This window comes from Electrona antarctica, assembly GCF_951216825.1.
Source record: "Electrona antarctica genome assembly, chromosome: 9".
NCBI classification, from domain to species: Eukaryota; Metazoa; Chordata; class Actinopteri; order Myctophiformes; family Myctophidae; genus Electrona; species Electrona antarctica.
In genome coordinates this window covers 17,353,347-17,373,110 of record NC_136790.1, presented here as the reverse complement: position 1 = coordinate 17,373,110, position 19,764 = coordinate 17,353,347, and the positions used below count along the sequence as shown (strand labels likewise).

The 19,764-nt window shown below is 44.8% G+C and overlaps 1 long non-coding RNA gene across 1 annotated transcript in view; it reads right to left on the bottom strand.

The window, feature by feature from the left end:
- The window catches only part of LOC306930139, a 50,419-nt gene extending 31,764 nt beyond the window's left edge, over positions 1-18,655 (bottom strand). The window contains exons 1-2 of the long non-coding RNA XR_013790856.1: positions 18,444-18,655; positions 17,899-18,027 (exon numbers count right to left, since the gene is read on the bottom strand). This is a non-coding gene — a long non-coding RNA (uncharacterized lncRNA). The remainder of the gene's footprint in view (positions 1-17,898; positions 18,028-18,443) is intronic.
- Positions 18,656-19,764: the final 1,109 nt, after the last annotated feature.

Sequence of the window (19,764 nt, the reverse complement as noted above, 5' to 3'; positions counted from 1 at the left end):
GTTCACTCAATGGAACAGCCAGGCAGAAGTCCCTATTATTTGAACATGGCTGATCTCCGGAACCAGATTCATCACACCGTCAGTGGAACCAGATTCATCACACCGTCAGTGGAACCAGATTCATCACACCGTCAGTGGAACCAGATTCATCACACCGTCAGTGGAACCAGATTCATCACACCGTCAGTGGAACCAGATTCATCACACCGTCAGTGGAACCAGATTCATCACACCGTCAGTGGAACCAGATTCATCACACCGTCAGTGGAACCAGATTCATCACACCGTCAGTGGAACCAGATTCATCACACCGTCAGTGGAACCAGATTCATCACACCGTCAGTGGAACCAGATTCATCACACCGTCAGTGGAACCAGATTCATCACACCGTCAGTGGAACCAGATTCATCACACCGTCAGTGGAACCAGATTCATCACACCGTCAGTGGAACCAGATTCATCACACCGTCAGTGGAACCAGATTCATCAAACCGTCAGTGGAACCAGATTCATCACACCGTCAGTGGAACCAGATTCATCACACCGTCAGTGGAACCAGATTCATCACACAGTCAGTGGAACCTGATTCATCACACCGTCAGTGGAACCAGATTCATCACACCGTCAGTGGAACCAGATTCATCACACCGTCAGTGGAACCAGATTCATCACACCGTCAGTGGAACCAGATTCATCACACCGTCAGTGGAACCAGATTCATCACACCGTCAGTGGAACCAGATTCATCACACCGTCAGTGGAACCAGATTCATCACACAGTCAGTGGAACCAGATTCATCACACCGTCAGTGGAACCTGATTCATCACACCGTCAGTGGTTCTCAAACTTTTTAAACTTCAAGGACCACCACAACTCTCTCTTGTACACACTCAGAATTTGAATTTGTGTTTATCAAGAAAAAGTTTATTTTATTCGTATAAACATAATAACATCGTATACAATCATATAAGTATGCGGACGTCTCTGAAATTTATAACAAACCAAACCGTTGAAAATCGGTTGAAAATTGAGCAAGTTATGGTCATTTAAGAGTACATGCCCCATAGACACAATGTTATGTGGCCCGAGGTAAGATGGCCGCCACGTAACGACGTCGCTCTCCATTGGCCAACAGCGCGGGTGAGCTATCTAGAGTTTATATATATCTATGGTAGCACCACCCACCTGAACTCAAGCTGTGCCCACAGTTGTTGTATGATAATAATAAGGGGACGGGCAGTACAGGAGTGTCACTAAAGCTGTGTTCGAGTGGACCATTTGACTCAAAGGCTTTCAGCTTTTGCAGGAAGACACCACAAATACACAGGGAAGACATATGTGCATACGGTATTGTAACCACACCTGCGGGGGTCTATTAGAGTAATGTTAACATCCAACTATGGCACCCCATCTTTAAGGAACCGGAATTGTTAAATTCCTAAAGGATCCCAACACTAGACGAGCCACCAACATATACACCATGGAGGTGAACTACTTCAAAGCAGGGGAATCTCTGCTACACACTATAGGCCTAGGGCACACTTCACACAATCTCCTTCCCTCTCTCTGCCACTGGAAAACAATCCGTGTCCCTTCTGCCGCTGATGCAAACAGACATGAGCGTCAACCCAGGTTCTCTGAGCTTGCCTCTCCGCAGTCAGCTCTAAAGCGTGACCAGTCAGAGTCCATTGTGCCCTGATGTGAGCCAGCCGTATCCCAGCATCCTGGTACGAATATGCAAGAACGCTCGCCACGGGTCCAATCCGGCAACCTCTGGAGAATCACAGGTATTCCTAAATGTAACCTCAGTAAAACTATGCCTAAACCTAACCTTATTCCTAAAAGTAACCTCAGTAAAACTATGTCTAAACCTAACTTTATTCCTAAACTTAACGACAGTAAAACTATGCCTGCCCTAAACATAGCCTTATTCCTAAACACAATCTCAGTAAAACTATGACTAGACCTAACCTTATTCCTAAACTTAACCTCGGGTTATGGTTAGGGTTTAGGATTAGGCATAGTTTTACTCAGTAAAACGAATGCAAGGGGGGAAATGGGGGCAAGTGTGTTTTAGGGCAAGCGTTCGGGTTACCCCTGGTACCTCCAGGCAGTACCACAGTCCAGCCATTCCTAGCATCCTGGTACCCAGGCAGTACCACAGTCCAGCCATTCCTAGCATCCTGGTACCCATGCAGTACCACAGTCCAGCCATCCCTAGCTTCCTTGTGCCCAGGCCCACCACAGTCCAGCCAGTCAGAAGCCATTACACCCGCTATTAACTCGGCGTTCGGCTTCATTAGGCATGTAAATTGAGGAGGGACAAAGACTCTCTCTCTCTCTCTCTCTCTCTCTCTCTCTCTCTCTCTCTCTCTCTCTCTCTCTCTCTCTCTCTCTCTCTCTCTCTCTCTCTAAAACAATATGACGATCTTGGTGAACTGTAGGCTATGGTAATGATGTGAACTGTAGGCTATGGTAATGACAGGATGTCAAGAATAAGACCTTTTCACCTCGAGAACCAAAAGAGACAGTTACCAGTAAGACGCCTGAGGGCGAGTTTTCTCTGGGTAACCTACAGAAAAGCCTGCATAATTCGGAGCCATTGGAGAATCATGGTCAGTATCATGTCAGTATCATGGTCAGTATCATATCAGTATAATGTTAATATCATGGTCAGTATCATGGTCAGTATCATGGTCAGTATCATGTCAGTATCATTTTACTATCATAGTCAGTATCATGTCAGTATCATGGTCAGTATCATATCAGTATAATGTTAATATCATGGTCAATATCATGGTCAGTATCATGGTCAGTATCATGTCAGTATCATGTCAGTATCATGGCCAGTATCATGTCAGTATCATGTCAGTATCATGTCAGTACCATGTCAGTATCATGGTCAGTATCATGTCAGTATCATGGTCAGTATCATGTCAGTATCATGTCAGTATCATGGTCAGTATCATGGTCAGTATCATGTCAGTATCATGTCAGTATCATGTCAGTATCATGGTCAGTATCATGTCAGTATCATGTCAGTATCATGTCAGTATCATGTCAGTATCATGTCAGTATCATGGTCAGTATCATGTCAGTATCATGGTCAGTATCATGTCAGTATCATGTCAGTATCATGGTCAGTATCATGTCAGTATCATGTCAGTATCATGTCAGTATCATGTCAGTATCATGGTCAGTATCATGGTCAGTATCATGTCAGTATCATGTCATGTCACGATTATGATACTGCCCAAGATATAATGAGCAGTACCTTATTGTTGAGAAACACTACTTCAGCCCAGTGTTACTTTTGCCCTACTATGCTCTCTCTGTCCTACCTTACTTTAGCGGCTAGGTAATGATGAGAGAGTTCTTACATTAAAAAAAGAGAAGTGGCTGTGCTACAGAGTCAGAGCATATTCCCTTCAAATAGGCTTAAAACGGCTATGAGATTTAAAATAAAGTGCATGTGACCCGTTCTCATTTTAAAGAGGACGGACGGTTCAGCATTCTGTCATAAAGGGAGAGACCGCGCAGCCGTCAGCCGGTGAACCTGAAGTTCTATAATTAATTATTATACAAAGCTTATCTTTATTTCAAACAGAAGAGGATTTTCTCTTTCCACCCCGTGACCTCTTCTGCCGTGTGCTCTCTCTCTCTCTCTCTCTCTCTCTCTCTCTCTCTCTCTCTCTCTCTCTCTCTCTCTCTCTCTCTCTCTCTCTCTCTCTCTCTCTCTCTCTCTCTCTCTCTCTCTCTCTCTCTCTCTCTCTCTCTCTCTCTCTCTCTCTCTCTCTCTCTCTCTCTCTCTCTCTCTCTCTCTCTCTCTCTCATCATCTCTCTCTCTCTCTCTCTCTCTCTCTCTCTCTCTCTCTCTCTCTCTCTCTCTCCCTCCCTCCTCTCTCTCGCTCTCCTCTCTCTCTCCTCTCTCTCTCTCTCTCTCTCAGAGGCCAGTGCGGGTCAGGTCCAACGTTCCCCCTCCTGCTCCGACAGAGCATAAATGTATTAGTACTAGCGGGCTGAATTACCCATGGGATAACGCGGTGTGTCACACTGCGTCACTGTGCATCGCGCCAACGTGCTCAAACAGGTGGAAAATGTATTCAGGGGGTAAGGTAATAAAAATGAAAAAGAAAAGAAACGCAGCCTCTGTCGGTTTCCACATGAAGCGTGCCTTTAATGTGTCCTGGCTTTTCGGTGCACACCAGTGAACTGTGAGAGAGGAGGTGAAAAGGAAACACGGCGTATATTGACGACTGACAGCCAGGCTTTGGTGATCAATGGGAAATACTCGTTCACCATCGTTTTTAAATCCCCATATGAGTGTTGTCACCATGCGTTAAAAGACTATGCTTTAGACTAGCCTTCCCAAGCTGACTGGTTTTTAACTTGTTATATGTATGTATGTTTTATTGGTTTTAATCATTTTATTTTACTTCTTTTTCTTAATAAAGTTTTCCTTTTCTTATGTTCCCTCCCCTGGCCCCCACGCATGTAAAGCGTCTTTGAGTACCATGAAAAGTGCTATAAAAATCCCAGATAATATTATTATAAAAGGATCCCTGGCTAATAAGACTAATATCACTTAATACATTATACTTGCCCTCTATAACTAAAATTAGAAATTAAAAACACCTGAAATATTTTTTATTTATTTTAGAAATGGTACTTTTTTTCACTCAATTGGGGTCGAGCTCTCGTCGCACGTTGATGATGTCACATGTTATTGTGTGGACCAGCCTTAGAGTATAAATATAATAGAGACATCACCGAGAGGAAACCCTGAGACGAAATGGACATAGTGGCCCAATATGGTATTGCAGCTCGAGCCAGCGCTGGGCCGTTGACTATCATTGCGCACGTTCATGTTATTGGGGCAATGACACGTGAACGCTATGTTTCATACGTGAACGCGTGCAATGATAGTCAACGGCCAGCGCGTTCACGATTTGGCCCAATCCATCCCAGAAGGCACTCTGTTCCTACCCGGAAAGAGGAGTGAAATCGCCTCATGCGCTTTTGAGCAACTTAATGCAAGTGAACGGGAGGAGAAATCCATTATACTCTAAGGGACCAGCCCTATATGGAATGTATGGAATACATGTTCTATAAATGAAAAGAACAAAAGATGCGTAGCCTGCGAGTTAGTTCATGCAGAATACACTGGAGAGCTTAACATGCTGCATTACTATGAGATGAGATGAGAGATGAGATATGTGCTTTATTAATCCCCGAAGGGAAATTGAAGCGTTACAACAGCACAGTGCGACACATACGGTAAATAAAACTACTAGACAAACAGAAAAACAACAGACACAAGTGGACAGTCATAAACACAAGAGCAGGACCACCATAGGACAGTTCTTATGCATTTGCATTATAGAGTATGATGGCAGTTGGCATGAAAGAGAGTCTGTGGGTGGATTGTATACAGTGTTCTGCATGGCCCATAGGTCATACGCTGACGTGGCAATCAGCTGAGCAACTGGGCGGGGTATTTAAGCTCACAGCTTCTTTCTGCGTTCCTTGGGGGGGAGGGGGTTGTTATTGTGACCGTAAGTCACAGTTTACTATGAAAACCCATCATCTCCCGTCAGTCAGTCACACCTCGTGACACGCTCCATATATGGCCAATACAGAATTCATTCCATATGTTGATCAAAACTCTTCACAGCACAGGACGCCGGACAGCAGGACGCATTCCTCTTTAGGATTCTACCTTCAAGACATCTGACCTCACGGACACCAGATTAATAGTTTAACTCCTGCTGCTTAACACGAGGCCCGCCACAAACGAGGAACACGAGGGTGTAAATTAGTACCCTAGCCCGCAAATCACTCTCGTGAACCAGGGTTTACATTCTTTAATCCAAGTTTTAAATCGGATGATTTCGGATCGTATCGTAGCTATTGTTGCTAACGCATCAACACAGACTGGGACACACTGGCCGCGGCCATTTTGAAGATGCACGCGCATCCACTTGCATTGTAAGCCCTGCCTGTATCTCAGAAACGACATTGAGGGGCAGTTTCTGTCCCAGACAAGCGTTTTCAACGGCCTGTAGCAGGCGCTGTGATACTCGCGGTCGGCTTTATCCACCATCGACCGAGAGAACAACAACCGGCGAAGACACCATGCACAGCAGTTTGTCACAGGAACATGCGATTACGGATATTTGGCTCTTCAAAGTAAGTGTTACGCGCGATAAAACCTTGGCAGTACGCTATCGAGGGATTAATTAATGCTGGCGGGAAAACCCTTGAACTACCGTTGACGGATTGGATTAATTAATCCAAACCTACCGTTGACGGAATTGACGGGCTGGTTTAATTCCCTATAATCGGGAGCTTAATATAACAAAATGTAGCAACTTTTGGCTAATTTGGCTAACGGCCGATGTAATCTTCCTAAAACCGGCCGAAATTCGTGCGTGCACGGTCGATCACGCACGCGCGTGATCGCGCATGCATCGCTGCGTAAAATGCGATATTTTGGGCTTGATTAGAGCTTAATTTGACTTAGTTATGAAAAATACGATGATAGCTTATAGCATTCCGGACATCTGATAGTGCTGCACAGTAGCAAAGATACTACCGGATAGTTAATGATGACTGTCTAATTGTGCTGAGCAGGGAGAAAAATGTAGCAGAGCCTGAACGCCAAGACAAAATATTATATCGACACTGTATTCTCATAGCCTGGCTAATAAGCCAGACTCAAATCACACTGTCGTGTGGTATTTGAGTCTGGAGATGCTGTGTATGGATCTTGTTTCCCGGGGGGGCGGGTTCAAACATTTTCTCTTCGACGCAATTGGTCAGAGCTACTGTCAGTCAAAGGTCTCAAGCATTGAACGTCACTGTACCAAAGCCCGCCCATATTGCATACCGTGTCCCGATTGGCCACACCAGTTCTCTGGTGTAGGAAATGGGCGTACAATTGAGCCTCTCCATACCGTAATCCGCCGGCAGGCAATTTTTTTTTGCCAACGGCTGATTCGGTCTGGTTTATTAGCCAGGCTAGTATTCTCATTCTATAAGAAACCAGTAAGACACCCTGAGGGCGAGAAGCGTGCACGCATTCGCCTGGGTGACGGCAGACTGCTGGGGGAGCGCTGGTGCTTTGGCATGGGGGGGTCAGGTCAACATATGGAATGAATTCTGTATTGGCCATATATGGAGCGTGTCTTGAGTGGACAGGGTTTGATGAGGTCAGATCAACATATGGAGATCTAAGGGTTTGAGGTCAGATGTAGGGTTGCTGGCCGGCTCCATATATGCAGATCTAGGTGATGATCCAGTCTTCTCCATGTATGGCTATCCAGGGTTTGATGAGGTGTGTGTCGTGATCTTCATATATGGAGACGGCCCATATTTGGAGCGTGTCACGAGGCGTGATGGACTGACGGCCATATATGGTGGCGTGACGTGTTATGAGGCATGATGTCATGAGGCGTGACGACGTGCCACAAGGTGTGATGTCACGAGGCGTGATGGACTGACGGCCATATATGGTGGCGTGACCGACTGACGGAGCGACAGGTTTTGCAGGTTTTCTGCTGCAAAACCTGCTATCTTTGAAAGATTAGAAGAAAGTGAAAACACCTTGGAAAGGAAAAAAAAACCCAAAAAACAAAACGAAATCATTTCTGAACATCTTCACCTTTAATTACATGCCCAAAATAGGGATGACAGCGTTGACACGGTTTTAAAGTGCTTAAGACTGTCTCTATGAAAAATAAACTAATAATGAGGAAAAGGACAAAAGTCATGGAATGCATCAGTGTATTGTGAAGAGCATCAGCCGGGCCACTGAGCCTGACTGTGTGCAGCTCTATTCCATAGGAAACAGCGCCTCCCATTGATGGAGAACAGAACTACACCCACATGAGCAGAGCAGCGAGAATGAGTATCCATACTGCAATCTAGAAATACTGTACTTTTACAAGTAAAAGTCCTGAATTCAAAATATACTTGAATAAAAGTACAAAAGTATTGGTATCAAAATGTACTTAAAGTACCAAAAGTAAATTTACTCATTTCAGGTTTTCAAATGTATAAAAGATAGTAAACAAAACAGCAGATCTACAAGCTCACAATGTGTCACAGCGCTATTTTCAAATGGCCGAAATTAATTATATAGGGCTTTATATAGGGCTGAAATGGTTAATGTATGATTTGTAATAATAAACAAAAACTACAAAGTAACTAGTAAGTGTTCAAATAATTGTAGTGGAGTAAAAGTACAACATTTGCCTCCGAGATGAAATGGAGTAGAAGTAAAAGTATTGGAAATTGAAAATCCTTAAGTAAATATATTCAAAGATTTGTAACGCATTTTCACAATTTCTCAAAAATCGCAGACCTACAAGCTCGTAGCGCGGCACTCTGCTTGGAGGTCTGCTATTGGAGCAGACCTGCTTGGAGGTCTGCTATTTTTCAATAGCTAAAGTATAACATAATGCTATATAAACACCAAAAGGGGTTCCATCAAGAACCCTTACTAATCACCTAATATAATGTACGTCATGGACCCGTGTTTCTCAGGGGTCTAATACTTGGTGTGCATGTATTATTTTCCCACTACTCTAAATATCTTTGCCAAAAAAATAGCCGTTCTACAAGCTTGTTCTTTCATATAGGTGACGGTTCCTTCATAGAACTATTATAGCCTTACTGCAATTTGTGACGCACGTTTGGTCATCTGCTAATTTTTTTTATATATTTGAAAAATATATATATATATATTAAAAGAAAATCTTCTCATCTGGGGGTCCCTGCCATAAAACCTTTTCCAGATAGGGGGTCCACACGCAGTCAAATACAATATCAAGTTTGGGGCTATCCTTGGCACGAAAACGTTGGAGAGGTTTCATGTGGGGTTTCATGTGGTCGAGCGGGCATAGCGTGTATAAAACCTCAGCAACAAATAATGGTTGCCAGTCAGTGCTAAATGCTGTTGTGTTGCAGTACACTGGGCCACCGTGGGGGGAGGGAGGGGGGGCAGTGCTAAATGCTGTTGTGTTGCAGTACACTGGGCCACCGTGGGGGGAGGGAGGGGGGGCAGTGCTAAATGCTGTTGTGTTGCAGTACACTGGGCCACCGTGGGGGGAGGGGGAGGGGGGGGGGGCAGTGCTAAATGCTGTTGTGTTGCAGTACACTGGGCCACCGTGGGGGGAGGGAGGGGGGGCAGTGCTAAATGCTGTTGTGTTGCAGTACACTGGGCCACCGTGGGGGGAGGGGGAGGGGGGGGCAGTGCTAAATGCTGTTGTGTTGCAGTACCATGGGCCACCGTGGGGGGAGGGAGGGAGGGGGGGCAGTGCTAAATGCTGTTGTGTTGCAGTACACTGGGCCACCGTGGGGGGAGGGAGGGGGGGCAGTGCTAAATGCTGTTGTGTTGCAGTACAATGGGCCACCGTGGGGGGAGGGAGGGGGGGCAGTGCTAAATGCTGTTGTGTTGCAGTACACTGGGCCACTGTGGGGGGAGGGGGAGGGGGGGGCAGTGCTAAATGCTGTTGTGTTGCAGTACACTGGGCCACCGTGGGGGGAGGGAGGGGGGGCAGTGCTAAATGCTGTTGTGTTGCAGTACACTGGGCCACTGTGGGGGGAGGGGGAGGGGGGGGGGCAGTGCTAAATGCTGTTGTGTTGCAGTACACTGGGCCACCGTGGGGGGAGGGGGGGGGGAAGAGGGGGGCAGCCGGAGGACAGGTGGCAGCCTAATCATGTGTAAAATGAGGGCCTGGAAAGGAGAGTGTATAAGGGAGGGTAGAGGGGCTGATGAGGGGTGTCCACCCTGTACACACAGGTCCTGGCCGGACTGGGAACAAGAGCCGCTCGCTGCCTCCCTGGTGCTCCTCGCGTCTGTCGAGCCAAGCAGGACCCTTTCCAAACACAACTCTAGCGTATCAACTTAGGGATGTCCCGATCATGGACATAATATTGATACTAGTGTAACAAAGGCTCTCACGAGGGTTCCATAGGGCGACGACAGAGACATGACATCTAGTGCTGATGACATCAGGTCGATGTAGAAACTCCATATATGGATATGGACGAATACACTCCTGGCAAGGGACTCCATCGCCTTCCGTACGAGACAGAATATTTGGCCTTGCGAGTTACAACCCAGATATTCTCAGCGATACCTGTGGTATTGCTACTAAAAAGAATGATTAGTCCAGCAGTTTGCGAGATTGTCGACAGACAGACAGACAGACAGACAGACAGACAGACAGACAGACAGACAGACAGACAGACAGACAGACAGACAGACAGACAGACAGACAGACAGACAGACAGACAGACAGACAGACAGACATGGACACACACACACAGGCGGATGGCAGCCGTGTTAAGCGATCAGACTGATGGGTCACGTGCGTTTATTTTTAATTGATTGTGTTGCGACTTGGATCAATGGAACTAATGTAGTATACTTTAAGTTCCTATATATTGATAAAGTATTAAAATATATATTTGGGGGCTCACACCCACTTGCAATGTCCTCCCAAGCCCACAGGTCCGGCATCGCTGAAAAAAGATGGAGGAAGGAGAACGCTAAAGACAGGGGGGAGAACAGGACAGAGACAGCTCTTGACATGAGCATTCATTCTTATCACAGCCACCGTTCTGCTAATGATAGCATGGGCCGGCCGTTGGTCGGTGCTTTGTCACTGCCTTATGAACAAGCTAGTGGCATCTTTGCTGTGCTTGCAGTGTCGTTAACAGAGTGCATGAATCGGATATTCGATGAAAATACAACATGTATCAACGGCGCAGCGCGCGCCGACTTTACATGCCATCTAATAATGGCTTTGATAGACAAAAGGAGTCAGATGGTCCATAAGAAAATCTGGCAAAATGTTTCACCAGTGCGGCAGACAGATGGTATGTCCTCGCACCCACCCACCCACCAGCATGGAGGACCACAGCTGCAGTTATGGCCTCTATACTGTTACTGGAGGCTTTGGCTGCATCTAAAACAGAGGTTCTCAAAGTGGGGTCTGGTCTGGTCTGGGGACCCCCAGGAAAAGTATAGTTAATATGACGTTACAATCATTATTCATTTCATCCCTCAAAATATTGGCTAGTCAAAAATAGCAGATATACAAGCTCACAGCGTGTCTGATGCCTGAATGCCAACAAAATAATTCTGATAGGGGACTTCATGCCGTGCTGCAACTGTGTGTACATCTGCTATTTAAAGATTCTGGAAAAAAAAGATACTGACAATTTTGAATAATTGAAATTGTAATTTCTTTTAACATAAATCTTCTCTGGGGATCCACGGCACAAAACCTTTTTTTTTTTTCAGGAGGGGGTCCGTGGACAAATAATTTGGGGGTCCTTCCTTCCTCGACATGAAACTGTTTGAGAACTACTGAGGTAGAATGGCGCTAACATTTCATTAATTCTGCATACTCCCTGCTGTGTTCACAAGGTCAAATTAATACAGCAGCACATTCTTGGTTCGATTAAAAATTAAACATTCGATCAAGGTTATTCAGGTCACGTGTCTTTTAAGGAGTTTCTTAAAACTATCCTTGCTGGGTGCTTCAGTGATCAGTGCTACAGTGGTCGCGTTGCTGTGACTGTAGATTGGCTATTGTCAGCACTCAGCATGCGACCAAGGGTAAAATCTGCCATTACGACGCCATCAAGGCCCAGCAAAAATGCATTTTTGTGGACAAAAACCAACTGTAAATCTAGTCGACTAAAATTGTATGATATTATTCGAGTAAAACTAGACTAATACTAAAACATTCCAGGTGACTAAAATATGACTAAAACAAAATGCCATTCATTCCAAAGACTATGACTAAAACAGAAATTTGCTGCCAAAAACACTGTATTATTATTATCATCGACACCATCATCATATACTGTAAGGTATAACGGTGTCCAAGAGCAATGCAAGAGCAACAGACTTCATGGAGCATGCTGTGGCTCTGCATACAGAAATCATCTACTTTCAGAACAGCTGCCGTACCAGGAAGGAAAACGGGTCAATACATGGTGTCTTTCATGGAGGAATATAATATTGTTGCATACGTGTGTTTGAAGAACATCCTGAGGGGGAGTATTGATCAGCTGCAGCCTCGCACCGTGAGAGGGAGGAAGGCCCTGCGCGCACAGGACTGCAAAATTGTTCCTTAAATGCTTGTCAGACGAATGCCATTCACACACAGAGAGAGAGAGAGAGAGAGAGAGAGAGAGAGAGAGAGAGAGAGAACTTTTTGAAAGATTATGGAAATAGCCAGGGGGAAAAAACAGATAATTGTGATTATAATAATTGCAATTAGACGATTGTATCATAATTGTGACCTACAGAGAGAGAGAGAGAGAGAGAGAGAGAGAGAGAGAGAGAGAGAGAGAGACAGAGACAGAGACAGAGACAGAGACAGAGATAGAGATAGAGGCAGAGACAGAGACAGAGACAGAGACAGAGACAGAGAGACAGAGACAGAGATAGAGGCAGAGACAGAGACAGAGACAGAGACAGAGACAGAGAGGAGGAAGGGATCTCGAATACTGGAAAGCTCGCATCAAAACACAGTCACCCCGGGCGTACAGCCGGTGGAACTGCTCAGTCTGGTATTCCAAAACGTAACCTAAGTAAACTATGCTTAAACGGTTAAACCTAACCTTATTCCTAAACGTAACCCCAGTAAAACTATGCCTAAACTAACCCTATTCCTAAACTTCACCCCAGTAAAACTATGCCTAAACTAACCCTATTCCTAAACGTAACCCCAGTAAAACTATGCCTAAACTAACCCGAAAGTTATGTCTAACCTTATAGAACCGCCCCACTGAGCAGTCGACGTGAGCCAAGGTCGGCGGGGAAAAAAACGAGGGCGAGCGTGTTTTTACTTTGGTCACCATCATTGTCATTGTTTATTTGATCAGTGTTACAACAGTGGTTCCTTCTTGCTGTGTTAGCCTATTTAGGACTGAGACCGATTCTAAGAAAAATGTCTTCTAAATCCTAACAGTTTTCTGAAAAACCTATGTTTCTATGTCAGTGGTGCTCAACCTTTTTCACGTCAAGGACCCCCAGAATGATCTGTATTTGGCCACGGAGCGGACGCCCATCTGAAAATATGGTTTGAGGCACATTTTAACGATCTTTCAAAAATAGCAGACCTACAAGTTCATAGCGCGCCACTCGGTGGCGCGCTATGAGCTTGTAGATCTGCTATTTTTCAATAGCTAAATTATAACAATGTTTAAAACACCAAAAGGGGTTCCCGCCCAAAATGGGTTAATGGTTAATGTGGTTAAACGCTAACGTGACATGGATGCGTTCCAGGTCTCAATGGATTAAAACACCAAAAGGGGTTCCCGTCCCGTTAACACAGATCATAACCGATTCTCATTTGCAATATAGACTCTATAGCTTTGGCTTTGCCGGGAGGAGATGTCAAATATTTTCGCTTCCTGGGATTGCGGGGTGGTGTGGATGCTGCTGGCATACTTTATTCAGATTGGAAGAGAGTTGTGACTGTCGAGTGGAAACCTCATTGTGTCCAAAACTGTAACTTTTCAGGATTCAAAAATTGCTAAAAAAATAGCATTCGCGCAGCATATTCGTCGAAATTTTAAAAATGTCTTCTAAATCCTGACAGTTTTCTGAAAAAACTATGTTTCTATGTCAGTGGTTCTCAAACTATTTCATGTCAAGGACCCCTAGAATTATATGTAATTGGCCGCCGACCCCCATCTGAAAATATGTTGTTCCAGGGACACCCCAGAAGCAAAGATTTGGGTTAAAAACGTTCTCTCTGAAAGAATATATATATTCAAAGATTTGCGCCACATTTTCACGATTTGAACATATGGAGACAGTAAGAGGTTTCTGCCCGACAGCAGCGAAGTGGGAAAATCTTCCAGTCTCATCATCTCATCATCATGCCCAGGGATATACAGTACAACCCCATTACATATTTATTGGTGCCGTTTGCATGTGGGAGCGAGCATACGCAAGAAGTGGGCCTGTGACCCACTTTGGATTCTAAATGATACAAAAAAAAGTCTATAATATAATACATATTTTTTAGTAGAGAGAAAAAAATCCCAAAACACTAGTAGAGAAAATATGCCATAATGTGTTAGTTAGCACAATCTGCACATAACGGACGGACAGACAGGGGGCAAGACATAGTCTTGAGTCTCTCGACCATGCCTTCGGCTGATCTTAGATTTTGGTCTCATGGGAAAAATATCAAACGAGGATCTGTGGTCTAATGCAGGGGTTCTGGGTCGCCAAACTATTTTGGGGGGGGGGGGGGTCCTCCCAGTTTTTTGTAACTGAATGGCTGGAAAATGAAAATTAAGAGTTTACATAGTAAACTTTCCTTAATGATTATATCTGAGACATATCCAAAGCATTTCCGTGGAGTCCCCAGCCAAAAACGTTGAGAACCCCTGGTCTAATGCAAGTGAAATTGTGGGTCCTTGATTATTTTTCTTTTTTTTAAAGTGAGTCACTGTTGTATAGCAGCCTATACTATTCCATATTCACATCGAGGACTTGGAGTTTGTGCACGCGAACGTTTCTTTCCATTCTTCCTATACACAACATAGCGGCTCAAAGATAAGGGATTTAACGCCATCATCACGTCTCTCTGAAGGCATGAAAGAAAGTGAAATTCCAGTTTTCCACGGCAGCCTGGCGTGGATAAGAGAGAAGGGAAGAGGTGTATGTGCACCTGAAGAATATGAGAGGAGAGGAGAGGAGAGGAGAGGAGAGGAGAGCTTATCCAACTTTGCCAGAAGGGAGATCAGCTCTCCTGTCGCCGTCCATATGTTATCCCATTAAAACCGGGAAAGCATCTGTGTCATTTTGCTATTATATACAGTAAAAAAAAAAGCAACATACGTATTTTTTTTCCAGGAAAGTCTTTGGATTTAGAACAGTGGTTTAGTTCTAAAAAAAATAGCAGATCTACAAGCTCACAGCAAGTCACTTCGTGCCACGCTGCGACCTTGTATATCTGCTATTCTATATCTGCAAAATCTCAAAAGTGAATCATTTAGATCTTCACCTCCTGGGAGGTCAGGGTGATTCCCCTGGCACAAAAAAAGATTCAGAAACATATCAGTTTGGGGGTTCTTGGCACGAACACGTCTGAGAACTAACATTCTGTATAGAACCGGCCTGAGGTCGTAATGGGTTATTACGGTGATGTTCTGTGACATCCATCCTGACTCCGACACCTGCCAGACGCTGGTATTTGAACTGTTCCTGTGCATGTCCATCTGGACGACCGCAAACCACGGCAGCTGGAGTCAGCTAGCAAAAAAATGTAAAAAAAATAAAAAATAAAAAGTGAAGGGGGGAGGGGGGGGGATGTGTGAAAAGCGAAGGCTGAGAAATGAATGAGACCGTTACAGAATATGGAATCGAGATAATATACACGGACCACAGAAATCCTCAGTGTTGATTTAACTCTGAGAGTGTACAAATGGCAAACCAAATAGACGGTTCCATTTCTAGCATGTACTCTTGGAAGATTAACACAGATTATTTATTGAGTATGGATGTGATTATTGTTGCTGTGACGCAGAAACCTCACATCTCCATTATTTTTTACTTCTTGTAGCTTTTTTGTAAATGTATATCATGATCATACTGTACATTACACATTACACCCTACTTGATCGTACACTAAAGGTGGCCTTACACTAGCCGATAATCGGGCATTTGAAATCTGACAGCACCACACACTACAGGATAATCGGAGCGGGGCCGAGAAAATATCAAACATTCTTGATGTTGATCGGGCCGATCCCGATCGCGCACGGGGGGTGCCCGATTGAGTCGGGCACCCCCCGAGCGTCAAAAATGCCCGATTATCGGCTAGTGTAAGGCCACCTTAAGAAACAGCGGCTCGAAGCGCGAACACGTTTTGAGCTTGTAGATCTGCTACTTTTGGAACAGTTTTGTACATATGAGGTTTCCGCACCCGACAGAGATGCCATGTTAGGTCATTTTCATAGCGCGGCTGATAATAATTATAAGGCCTGATAAGACAGAGGGTTGGTCTTTGTGTCTGTGTGTTTGTCCAGAGGTATAATCTCTCTGATCTCGCAAACCACTGACTAGACCAATCAAATCAAAGGCCCGAAGTACCTCCACAATTTTGTCATAAATCTATATCTGGCCAATCAGACGAACCAAAGGTTTCTGAGAACCGAAAGACCACAAATATCCGTATCTGTCAGCCCGCAGGTCTGAGGAGAACGCACACACATTCTCACTCAGTGTGTTCGGGAGATTGTTCAGATCGGGTTACCTTGATTGGCTAACTCAAACTGCCGGCTTCACGGATTGGCCAAGCTTCGTTTGTGCAGCATAGTCAATATACAGTAAGTAAAGTGACAGCTAATGCAATGGAACAGAGAGTAGACAAAAGCCACAGTATGGACCCGTATTTGATAGAACAAGTGTTGTCAAAGTGAGGTCCAGGGACTCTCTGGGTTCCTTGGGGGGATTGTAAATTGACCCTTACAGGTCTGTAACTCTAACGGTGTGCAAATGGAACCACATTTTGAATTCAGACTTGTCCTTGTAACAGAGTATCTCTACGTTGCAGTATTGATACTTTGATACAACCTCTGACGTCAGTATCCCCGGCGATAAGCAGCAGAGCACTGTGTCTCTGCCTGCCCTAAACAGCTCGCCGACGGCCCGGAGATAGATCAGCAAGGCAAGACGAGGAGGGACAAATGGAGAGAGGAAACAGAAGGAGAAAGAGAAAGGCCCCCCTTTTTGGTCCCTGTCGCCCTATTAATTTGAGCAGCACTAGGAAACGCCAGCGGGATTATTAATGTGTTAGTCCGTCACCCACCAACCTCACACTCCTTTTTTTCCCCATTTCCCTTTGTCTTATTCTCCTTCACTTCAAATTAAAAGATGGGGGGAACGGGGTGGGGGGTTGGCGTATGAGGGGAGGAGGGTGATTGGGGTAAAAGAGGGAAAAAGGCATTAATTGCTTGCCAATCGATAATTCTATAATTACTTTGTGACAAATGGCTGGCTTGCGGTGCTGGGTATATACGTTCAGAGTAGTGCGTTTGGTTGTCGTCAGGGCGGAAAACTCATATGTCCCCAAAATGTTACTTTTCAGGATTCGAATAATAAAAATAAAAAAATAGCAGATCTAGAAGCTCACATCGCCGTCAAGCTTGTAGATCTGCACATCTTTCCTACTTTTGTGTGACACTGTGGCATGACGAAGCAGGCATTCATTTCATGTATGAAGAAAAGAGGGGGGGGAAAGTACGGAGATAAGAGGTTTCTGTCCGGCAGCGAGGTGTAGAGGGTTGGTGGTTGTGGTGGGTGTTGGTGGTGAATGTGGGCTGGGGTGGGGTGTAGAGGGTTGGTGGTTGTGGTGGGTGTTGGTGGTGAAGGTGGGCTGGGGTGGGGTGGGGAATCAGTGGGTGGGGAAGTTAAAAGGGATTGGCCACGATCAGGCAAAGGGAAATATTTGCTTTTGTGCCTACAGGCGTGGCTGCCCCGGGGATTTGTGACAGGGCATTTATGTCAGGTATAAGCATGGAGGACACACACCCCTCCCTGCCTCCCACACACCCCTCCCTCCCACGCACGCACGCACGCACGCACGCACGCACGCACGCACTATCATGACAGCATCATCATGGTCAGTATCACTATCATGGCAGCATCATGGCAGTCAAATGCGTAAATAACAACAAATACAATACAAAATAATAAACGAGTGTACAGAGAAATGTATGTACACTAAATAATATTCAGCCAACCTTGAGTTCCTTAAAACCTTCAAAAATAGCAGTGTCTTATTTAGTGTTGCAGGGGCCCAACCAAAATGTATACAGAGATCTCAGAGGATCTTGTTTGAATTGTTCCTACCTTGAACGGCTCAACTGTAACTGGACAGGATTAAGTCTTGTGGTTGAGGTTCACCAAGAAGCAGCTATAGCTCGGTCCACTCGGTCACCAATGGAGTACAGGGATAATCTCCCCTCAAGAAAAACCAGCCTGCACAGCCACAGAGAGCAACAATTATGATATTATATGTTCTCAACTCACAACCATCCCAATAACTTAAATAGCCTATTGGTCGAGGAAGTGAATTGAGGAAGTAAATGGTAATATAAGTAAATGGTAATGGTAAATCCATAAGCATTGTTTTGTTTTATTGCCCTTTTACACTTTTTGTTTGTTTTGTACACTTTTGCTTACTTAATACGTATACTGTAGCTACGCTTAAAGGCCACAATCCAGCAATGCACCCAATTACAATCAAACACTGAACATAGCCTACATTACACAAAAAACGATTTATCCTGACTGTATTTTATCCTTCATTATCTTTCATAAAGCAGCATTACAACTTTTTTTTACAACAAAATAGCACCAAAATGTTATGTTGAGCAAATGAGCAACCAACTCACCATGTGGATAATCAATGAAATCAGAAAATCACTTGAGAAGAAAAAATTGCCAACTATGGCTGTGTTTTGTGTCTGGGTCTCTCTGCAAACACTGCCACTAAACCTCCACTTTATGGAAAGTTACAGTTATTCACTTCACTCTTCTCGGTGTTTTTTGTTGTAATTCTCACGGAGCAGACTGTAATAATGACATTCAGATTCAGTTCCATGTGCTCCTGTAGCTGGGGGGGAAACTAACAAGACGTAAACAAAAACAGTAACCGCGCGCGTTCCTTCCTGTTCTTAGGGAGCGTCTACAAAATGTGTGTATTTAGGGAACGTCTGTAAATGTATTAGGCTACTAAACATTCATGACCCGCAGTGTATAGCAGTTTAATGACTATAGTAGTATTACATTTGTAATGTCTTTTGTCATGTAGCCTACAATGTATTTGTATTTTTAAAAGTTCATGTTAACATAGGCTAAGTATAATGCATTTGAAATTAAATAAAAATGTTATACTTTTCGCTTCAGGATTCCAATTAAAAAAATAGCAAAAACGTATTCAAGATTCCTCTCACACACACACACACACACACACACACACACACACACACACACACACACACACACACACACACACACACAGGAAAAAAAAGCCAATCTACAAGTTCAGTGCTTGTAGATCGACTATTTGTGTTACTTTTGTGTGACAAATAGAATGATGAAGTAGGGCATTACGGAAACGTTTCTTCATCACTTCTGCACCATTACATAAAATTTAAACATTACAGACAAAACATTTTTGTGAAAAGTGTGTTGAGCTTGTTGAGCGTGTGTGCGTGCGTGCGTGTGCGCATGTCCAGTCACAGTTCACCATCTTCCAATCACGGTTTCATCTCCAGCCGAGCGTGTATTAAGTGACGAGAGTCTCTTCCAGCTGTGTGTTTTTAAAGGCAGATGGCAGGTGTGCTACCAGGAGACCTCGGCAGGTCAGGGCGTCATGACACCTGGCGCCCCCTGGCTGCCAAGGGGCTGGCCGGGGGGAGGGGTCAGAGAGGCCTGCATGCAGGATGAGATTGATGGCCCCCCACCACCTTTCGCTGGTGTCAAATCACCTGTCAGCGTGCCCCTGGCATTGAATCTGTTTTGTTCCACGCCACCATTAACCTTGGACCGTTTGGATTCACTCACCCCTGTCCCCGTGGACGAGGCCCCGGCTCAACCTTTGCTCCAACGTCTGCCTCCAAAAGCTAGTTACCGCGGGGCCCGCGCGCGCTTCTGTTATGTTTTGGGAGCTTCTGTCAAAAACGGTGCACTTTTTAGGCAGTAAACAAGGAT